General features: G+C 42.3%; 1 non-coding gene across 1 annotated transcript; it reads left to right on the top strand.

Annotated features, from left to right (window-relative positions):
- Positions 1 to 2,428: 2,428 nt before the first annotated feature.
- Trnav-cac (transfer RNA valine (anticodon CAC)) lies at positions 2,429 to 2,501 on the top strand. The gene has a single exon. It is a non-coding gene; the product is annotated as a tRNA-Val (tRNA).
- Positions 2,502 to 9,104: the final 6,603 nt, after the last annotated feature.

The raw sequence follows: 9,104 nt of genomic DNA, 5'->3' as shown, positions 1-9,104 counted from the left end.
CGTTTTTGGAAACGCTCTCTCTTCCCAGATGCCGAAGAGATGGAAATAGCGTGGAACGAGATATGGATTTCCCGTCCAGCATCAGCCACGTCTGCGGGGCTGTAGGGAAATTTTTGTCACCATGCCCCTACTTGACTTGACGCGACAATGCATTTGGTACACATGCCACCAGAACTTCAGGATGGATCTGTGTGGAAGTTACGTGATTTGCCTCAAGAATCGCACTGTCCTAAGTACTTTAACTTTGGAATGCGTTTCCAGTTGCTGCTCTATTTCAGTCGCACTACAACAGGACAGTGCCTACAGGAAACGTGGAAAATGTAGTCTTTTCTGACGATGCACCACTCTTGCTCCGCAATTGCCTTGGTGTCGGGCGACCTGTGTAACTTACGTTTCGAAATCCCTACGTTCATCCACCTTATGACTAATCATAGGCTATTCGATGAGTTATTCACAAGAAACATTATTACTGATATTTTACTGACGTCAGCCACTGAAACTTACAAATAGGTAAAAAAATCGGAACATGTATTTAAATTCCCACGACAACAGCACAAAATCTCTACGTTCAGTGCTTGTTTACACCATGATTTCTAGTTAGATGTCCAACAGAGTTACATCACTAAATTTGTCTCGAGGACATCTGCTATTCTGACGTGAAGAAGTGAGGTGCCTCACCCCGTAGACATAAAGTTACTCGTAAGTACCTCTGGGATATCTGAAGATGATTTCGTGAAAACTGCGGGCGATACAGAAAAATAACGCATATCGGTGGACGGGGAATATCCGCAAGTTTCGATTTATAATATGCATCATGGGACCAGGTGCTTATCTTTTGCATAATAGAGTTTAGGTCAGAATAAATTTTGAGAGCTGATAGAGAAACATATAAACCAGAAAAAATACTCATATCGGAACGCAAAAAAGGCTGTTTTACGAGACTGATTGAAAAGTGGTGTACCAGATACCTCATTCTTCACTTTTTTTGTGCTACGATAAGTGCATTTTCCGCTGATTCCCTTCTTCCCGTGCCACAGCAAGCCATGTTACTCGTATGAAAAGAACGGTATGGTTCAGTAAAATTTAGATAGTTTACTTACGTGAAATTGAAATGATGCGAAACACATTTTGCGCTTCAGTCCGTATTTTACGTGGACAAGAATCATGCATATGCTTCAGCACTTCAACATAGGGTTCCCGGAACCATTGTAATGATAACGGAGGGGTTTTACAACATGTTTTACAGTTCTCCGTCACTTTATAAACCACATTTTCGACACACACTGGATCTTACGTGCGTATTTTACGTGTGCAAGTGGGGTAACTTAGAGCCTCTGTATCTCGGAAACGAATAAACATATGAAGAAAATTTTCGAGGATGTTCGAGATCAGGATCTTAGGGGTGTATCGTAAAATTTACAACCATTGGCTGTGCACTGCCGTCTTCGAATCCGCATTTTCCAGAATTTCTTAGAAACAGAGTAGGTACTAAATGGTGCCTCCATAACCCCGTTAGGCGCAAATAGATCACATGTAATGGAAAAAGAACCAACCGATTTACTCCATTTGCTTAAGCTGGAGAAAGTGTGTAACATTCAACATTGGACCTTGTACCGTAGGATAGTTATAGTAACATAATCCTTCTGTCAGGTATACAAATGGTCCCTAGGCGAAGGGCTATCCAAAACAGTTGACCCTTCCTTTCCACCACCAATAGAACCCGATGTATGATCCCCGGAACAATCACGTGTTTATGCACGGCGTATTCGAATATTTTAGGTAATGCATGCTGCCGCACCGAATATGTTCGAGGTGCAATTGTTGGATTTTATCTTTTTATTGTTCTATTATTACTATTATTATTATTCTATGACTCTGTAAATACGATAAGTTTCTGAACATAATACTGTACACTCTTATATAATACAATTATAACGTGCTTATACGAGCCATTGCAGGCAAGCAGAAAAGAGGTAATGTGAATTGATAGCTGAAATAAATGAAAAGAGAATGTATCTTAATATACAAGAGGTACTCGAGGATTGATCTAGTTCTGAACTTTAAAATGTTGATGTTAGATGTAACTAAAGTTCCACTCTGTAGGCCTAATGAATACACTATCCATGAGGAATTCTTTATTTGGCGCGAAACCAGCTTCGTCCTACATAACAAAAATGTAAAACATCGTCACAAACAGCGCGGATAAGGCACCATAGAACACTGACGAGCAGTGTGTGTGTTTCGGGATAGGGTGGGGAGGAAAGGGTGGGGCAAGCTACCATGGCGCGTCTGTGGCTGTTTCCGAGGCGACGTCTCCGGCAAGCTCTACCACTGACGTCAGAATCCGGTTCAGGCCGCTGTGGAAGGGGAGAGAGAAAGCGTTGGAAAGAAGCCACCTTTACCTGGTCGTCTGAGCTAGCCTTCAACTGTTTCCGTAGTGTAGTGGTTATCACGTGCGCTTCACACGCGCAAGGTCCCCGGTTCGATCCCGGGCGGAAACACAATTATTTTTTTTAATATTAGGAATAGTAGAGCGTTATTAAGAATAAAAGAGCTCCGAAAGGCAACTTATATTAGAAGGAAACAGCGTAAAAGTTACTAGATGCTTGTTTCTCCTTCTACCGCTTGCGTTTTCGCAGTTGATGTGCGATTCATGAGAGTAATATTTTCACAATTTTATTATAATGATTTGTTTTTTATTATCAGCTTTCGTGGAGCCATGCGAGCGAAAGCTACTTGCTCATGGAGCGAGTCGATGCGTAGTTTACAGAACACTAATTAGAAAATCTATAAACAAAGAACCTAAAAAAGTATGAAATTGTGAGAAAATGTGTTGATAAATGACACATTACTGCCAAGAAATCCTGTACAGAACAGGAGACAGAAGGGAACTTTCAACTTGTATTTGAATTCTTGGAGTTTATCACACTATTTTTTCAGTTCTGCTGGAAGTATATAGAAAATGCAACCTGCTGAATACTGCACAGCTTCCGTTCAGTGCTTACGGAAGTGTTACTCACGTGTGTATCGTATTTACGTTTGTTTCTCACTGACTAAAGGTTGCAGTCGTGTTTTGATGGGCTGATGCTGCCAACATCAAGTCCCATGTTAGAATCTCATAAGTACAAGGATGGCAGATTTAGAATTCCGAGTCACCTGAACTGAGAACTACACGAAATTGGCGAACTAACACATAATATCAATCTGACCGCCTTCCTCTGGCCTAAGAATATTCTCCGTGAGTGCACGTGGTCGTTCCAGAATATGGCACCGTACCAGATAAGAGAGTAAAGCAAGTAAAATAAACAAACCTTCATGCTTCAGGGTCAGAAACAGTGGAGATCAGTCTCATAGTGAAGGTACGAGCTTTTCACAAGCTGCGACATTGTCGCGAATAAAACAGAGACCCGTATATCCAATAAAGTTATGATCACAAACTTTTTGTTAACAGATTACCGGTTTCGGTGTATAATGACCATCATCAGATCTGTTTTATAAAAACAAAGTCCTAATATACTGCAGTCACGATGCCACTATAGCTGCAGTACAATAGGACTTTGTTTTTATAAAACAGATCTCATGATGGTCATTATAGACCGAAACCGGTAATCTGTTAACAAAAAGTTTGTGACCAAAGACGTAAATTAAAGGAAACTTATTGAAGGTACGAGCATTCATTTCTGCACGAGATCTTGAACGTGATATTTCCAGCAAACCCTTCAGTCTGCCGTCAGTGCAAGGAATTTAAAATCGGTTGACATCTCTGTTTGAACGCCTTGAGACAGTAATTTTCGCATTCCCAAGTGTTTTTTATCAGAAAGTCAGCGGTTCGTGGTCTTGTGGTTAGCACTGCTGACTCTCGAGTCTCGATCAGGGGTCTCTAGTTTTGATTCCCGACCAGGTCGGGTATTTCCTCAGCTCGGGACTGGATGTGTGTATGTTTCCCTCATCATCTTTTTGTTATCATCGATACTCAAGTCGCCGAAATGACGTCAGCTAAACCGACTTACACAAGGCGGAGAAAACCCCCGAAAGGGAACTCCTGGCCAAAAACGCCATACGCACATTTATTTATTTATTTATTTTTATTGTATTTTTCTTTTTTTGTATGAGGAACCGTTGCAGAATCAACACACATAAATGTTTTATAATATGTTGCGGCCATTTCTAATGCACTCAAAAACTGATATTAGTCTTGACCACGTTCTTTATTAATTCTATTCTGCCTTACGTGTTCCGGCCCTACTCCATCCTCAGAGGGTCTACAACACACACACATGAAATGCTATCAGTGAAAATACATTAATGAAATTAAATAAAGTGTAAAACGTAAAAACGGAAGAGCACTCCGTCTTCAGGTCACGAGTGGCCTACCGGGACCATCCGACCGCCGTGTCATCCTCAGAGGAGGATGCGGATAGGAGGGGCGTGGGGTCAGCACATCACTCCCGGCGCTTATGATGGTATTCTTGACCGAAGTCGCTACTATTCGGTCGACTAACTCCGCAATTGGCATCACGTGGCTGAGTGCACCCCGAAAAATGGCAACAGCGCATGGCGGCTGGATGGTCACCCATCCAATGCCGGCCGCGCCCAACAGCGCTTAACTTCGGTGATCTCACTGGAACCGGTGTATTCACTGCGGCGAGGCCGTTGCCTAAAAGCGGAAGTAGCAAGTGCTAATGTTTCACTATCTATCGTCAGCTGTTCATCATCTGTTGTATTCCTACTTTAATATGTGTCTTTTATCTTATATTTTGTTATACACGGATGCTTGTCTCTGCAAGATTATTACATAACTAAATACGCATCCCGGATTTTTGCTTGTACCTTTACAGTTATGTCTTATCCTATGGTCTTAATTTCCATTATAGTGATTATAACTTTACATACACTGATGAGCCAAAAAATTATGACCATCTACTTAACAGTGTATTGTACACCTTTGGAACGCGATATAGCACCGATTCTGCATGTCATGGATTCGATAAGTCCATGGTAGACTTCTGCAGGTATCTAGCATCAGATGTCTACGCGCAGGTCACGCTATTCCTGTATATTACGAGCCGGTGGTTTGTGGATCTGGAGTTGGCCCCGGATAGCGTCCCACATGTACTCCATCAGTTTCACACCAGGCCAGTTTGGTGCAAAAGGCATCAACATCAGTTCAGTATAACACTATTTTAACCACTGTAGCACTTGGCTGGCCTTGTGAGACGGACAGTTATCCTGCTGGAAGATGCCATCACTGTCGGGGAAAACTTTAAGCATTAAGGGATGCAATAATTTCCACATAGTCCCAAGCTGCCGTAATGCTTTCGGTTAGTACTATAGGTCCCATAGAAGCTGAGGTGAATGTCCCCCATAGCATCCGACCAGGCGACAAGTTTCCATTGATATACGGTCCATTCTCGATGATCTTCTGTTCACAACAACCATAATTGACGATGTCGCTGGCAACACAAGAATACTTAGGGGCCATCTGGTGCGGAGCCTCGTGTTCAACAATGTCGGCAGGACGGTATGCTTTGAAACACTTTTGCCTGTGCCAGCATTGTTCTCTGTCGTCAAATGTGCCACAGATTGCCGTTTATCTCCCTTTACAGAACGGACAAGCCTCGCAACTCTGCGGCCTGTAATGAGGCATTGACGTCCAATAACTTGTCGTCTACTAGTGGGATTCACTGTCCTTCAACCACTTCCCACAGATGCTCACGGCAGTAGCACGTGAACAGCAACCAGCTTCACCATTTCCCGGATGCTCATTCCCAGGCTCTGGACGTAACAGTCTGGCCATTACCAAAGTCGCTCATGCCAGTGGTTGTCCTCATTTGTGACCGGTATCGTCGCTAGAATGATTCCCCATATGTTTTTTTTTCCTTTACTGAATTTCGATGTCCCCCCACCCTCCATAGGGGAGCCGGCTGACAGCAGCTTAATACGCCGCTAAACAGCGGATAGAAGAGTTAAAAAACATAATGGGAAGATGACAAACAATATGTAAAGGCGATAAAACGGTGACTTTGTTAAAAACAGTAAAATGGCGGTAAGTTGCGGAAGTTAAAATACAAAAAAAAAAACACGGGGTTGACGATGCTAACGAAGACACACAGTAAGTACACAGGCACAATTAAAAAACACGGCAACAGTATGGTTTTTATTCGCAACACTTTATAAAGGGGTACACAACACTGAACACTCAAACACTGCACCAAAAATTAGAGTCAAAGATTACACACCACAGCCTAAAGCAGATAGGGGGAGGGGAAAACCCAGACAGATGAGGGGAAAATAGGTGGGGAAAGCAAAAAAGGGGGGGACGATGGACGGAGAGGACACAGAAAAAGTGGGGAGCAGGGCAGATGCGAGAAAAGGAGTGGGGAAGACAATGGAGGGGAAAGAAAAACGACTCAGGGGGAGAAAATAGAGTCAAGGAGTGGGTAGGTGGACAAAGTACAGCATGGAAGGGGGGAGAGGGAGCCTAGGAAAAGGACAGAGGGAGGGAGGAGAAGGTGAGGATCAAAGTTGATAGGAAGGATAAATGAAGGAAGAGAGGGCATCATTCAGGAGGGGGAGTACATGGAAGCCTCCTCAGAAAAGGAGATGAAGGGTGTAGAGGTTGAGGGTTGGGAGGACACAATGGTGAAGGCATGGCAGCGGGTGGGGTTTGGAGACGAGAGGAGCAACCAGGGGATGAGGGGGATCAAGCTGGCGGGACGTGTAGAGGATGCAGATATGTCCTAGGAAAAGGAGCAGATGGGGGAAAGAAATCAGGTCATAGAAATCCTTGGGGGGGGGGGGGCAGGAGGCATATACGGTAGGCGAGGCAGAGTACATGGCACACGACGATCTGGAGGGACTTACAGAATATGGGGTGGAGGGGGGAGGGGCGCCAGTATCCAGGTGGGACTAGCATAACAGAGGATGGGACGGATTAAGGATTTGTAGGTGCGGAGGATGGTAGAGGGTTTCAACCCCCGATGTCTGGCCAGAGAGGAGTTTAAGGAGATGGAAGCAGTTGTGGGCTTTGGATTGGATAGAGTGGAGATGAGGGATCCAGGTGAGGCGAGAGTCGATGATGAGATAGGTGAGGGTGAGGGAATTCCCCATGCGTCTCTCTTCCACTTATATACTTTCCTCGCCATGTCAAATGCCCGCAGTGCCACCATGCGGCATTCACTCTCGTGGTAGGCAGTGGTCATAATGTTGTTGCTCATCAGTGTATATGCATTTTTGGATACTAAATTAAGCTTGATTGAACAGCTACATCTTTACAGGCTGTATTTTCATCATTGAACATTGACGCCATCTTGTGTTGATAATTTTTGCAAAATTGCTTGCATCATGCAGACATCTGTCAAATTATAATCAGGTTCAATCATATCAGAAATTGAGTCCGCCTTGATGCAAAACACCTTGTTATTTGTTTACTTGTTTATTTTACAAACTAGTTTCGGCGACAAATATTACCACCATCAGTGGTTTCTTTTTTTTAAATCAAAATCATGAAGAAAATATCATAGTTATACAAACACAGTAACACATTATTACAGTCTTACTGTTCATTCTTTGAAATAGTTTTCTATGAATACATTCATACTACTTTATTTATTGCATGTTATGGCATGTTTCTGAGAATTATTGTCGCTGTTTGCGACATATTTTCTGTGCTTTTTTCTGTTGATGTAAAAGATGTAATACAAAATTTTCATTTAAACTACTTTATATTAATGAATGGTGTCAGTACTTCTGTATTTCAAAACGTAAAAAAAAAAATCTTCGTAACCTCCATACAGTGCTGCTATCTGGCGGTCTCTTTTGCCTAATACTTTGACGTGTACTGTTAGTTTGTTCTTAAATGTCATTACGTAACACAGACCAAGTATTTTGTATCCATGATAGTTTAGGTCTTACATAAAGATATATTACATATATTTTGGTGAGTTGTTCTTTGTTTTCTACGTTGTGCATTTCACGTAGTTTTGTCAATGTTTTCACTAAGTGTTTGCGTCTTGCGATTTTGGGATGTACATTTTATGCAACTGTACCAATGTAGTTTTCAATGACACCTTTTCATGTATTTCCCTTGTAGTGTATTTGCGAATGGCGTAAGGCCGAAACGCGTAAAGTAGTATAAAATCAATAAAAAAAGTGGTCAAGACCAATATCAGTTTTTGAGAAACTGGTGCATTGCATTTTGTTGCACGTAAGAGTTAATCTGTTTTGTGAAAGTCACGTACTGATGTTATCTTCGTATATGGAGCAAGCAGTAAAAAAAAAGAATTGAACTTCAGGCACAAGAAAACAAAGTTTTAGTTTTTGTCAGTGACACTGTAGCTCTGTCAGAGACCCGAAGGACTTGTAAGATCAGTTAAACGGAATTCGTAGGGTTTGAAAAACGGATTGTAAGGTAAATATCAACAAATTTAAAACAAGGGTAATGGAACGTAGTCGAATTAAATCTGGCTCTGCTGAGGGAATTAGATTACGAAATGAGCTACTAAAATCAGTAAATGAGTTTTGCTATTTGGGCAGTAAAATAGCTGATGATGGCATAAGAGATATGTAACTTAGCGGCGGCGTTCATAAATATACATATACAACTTATACCTTATACGGGCTGTTCCACTATTATAGGTATAAACGAAAGGGACGAGTCAATGGAACAAGTAATCAATCCATCAGAAACACATATGCGGAAACCAATGGTTTCCCCGATATGAAGCGTTACGGCTGAGTACGTGAACACCTTATAACAGAGGCCCTTTGGATCAAAACTGCTGATATCCACTTGAGGACAACGGACTACAACAAGTGATCCACACGGCCACCAGTCATGTGAAGGCTTCAGCATGTATGGCGTCTCTTAAAAGGAGATATATATGTCGACGATGAGCATCCAGCTAAATCTAAGCACGGTTCGACAGACAACAGTACATGTATGGTGAAACGGTGCCATCTGTCAGTATTTTACAGATGACCTGGTGAGGCTAAATTAATAAACAACCTCTGTAGGCTACTAACGGCCAGATCCTATCTATGTATACGGAAATGAAAATTAAAGCAGGGATACAGTCACTCATACACTGACTGACAACGTCACA

The sequence above is a fragment of the Schistocerca nitens genome, chromosome 7 (genome assembly GCF_023898315.1).
Source record: "Schistocerca nitens isolate TAMUIC-IGC-003100 chromosome 7, iqSchNite1.1, whole genome shotgun sequence".
Lineage (NCBI taxonomy): Eukaryota > Metazoa > Arthropoda > Insecta > Orthoptera > Acrididae > Schistocerca > Schistocerca nitens.
The sequence above is the reverse complement of the archived record's forward strand: the minus strand, read 5'-3'. Positions and strand labels throughout refer to the sequence as shown.